Source organism: Meleagris gallopavo, chromosome 22 (genome assembly GCF_000146605.3).
Source record: "Meleagris gallopavo isolate NT-WF06-2002-E0010 breed Aviagen turkey brand Nicholas breeding stock chromosome 22, Turkey_5.1, whole genome shotgun sequence".
NCBI classification, from domain to species: Eukaryota; Metazoa; Chordata; class Aves; order Galliformes; family Phasianidae; genus Meleagris; species Meleagris gallopavo.
The window spans coordinates 7,177,586-7,178,332 of record NC_015032.2 but is presented as its reverse complement, the minus strand read 5'-3'; positions in this window follow the sequence as shown (position 1 = coordinate 7,178,332).

Genomic DNA, 747 nt, shown 5'->3' with positions numbered 1-747 from the left:
GCTCTGTCTGGTATTAGCTCCAAGCCACTAGTTTGGTGCAAATAAATAAATGAAGCCCCAATCCCCCTAGGTGTCATTAGCCAGCCTGGATCTGAATTAGGCATTTAAAGGCCAGTTTAACCTTGTAGAACGGCTGCATGTCAAAGTTCTAACATTTCAGTTCAGATTATTATAGTGCACTGCTTGCTCTGCAGTTTGTTGCTTTTTTTTTTTTTTCCCCCCTTTTAAATGCAGAGTATGCCACAGCAGAACAACAACAACAACAAAAATAAAAAGAATAAAGGTGGGGGGAAGGTCTCCCAACTCATCCATGGATTAGAGGCAGCCGGCACATCCCCACACAGATACACACACACGCAGCACACACACATTTGCCGGATGCAAAATCAGACATGTAAGTCCCCGGGTAAGTTGGATGGGCACTCAGTCCTGCATCGGTCAGAAAAGTGTTTAAAAACGAGCTGAGCTGGTGCAGTTAGAGGGAAGAAAGGGAGCAGAAGAGGGGAAGGAAAAAAAGAGACATACCAGTTAGGAGCTTCTGTTGCAGCAGAGGACTCACCAGAGCACTAGCTGAAAGCTGAATCAGCTTTCGAGAGTTAGGGATGCATAGAGGAGGGTCATGGAATCACAAGGTAATAATGCGCTTCATGCTGCAGCCGTCAGCCTTCTCCTTATAGCCAATCTCTAATGCAGGAAGGGAAAAAGAGAGCAGGCCCAGTGATGGTATTAGTCCTCACTTGGAGAAAA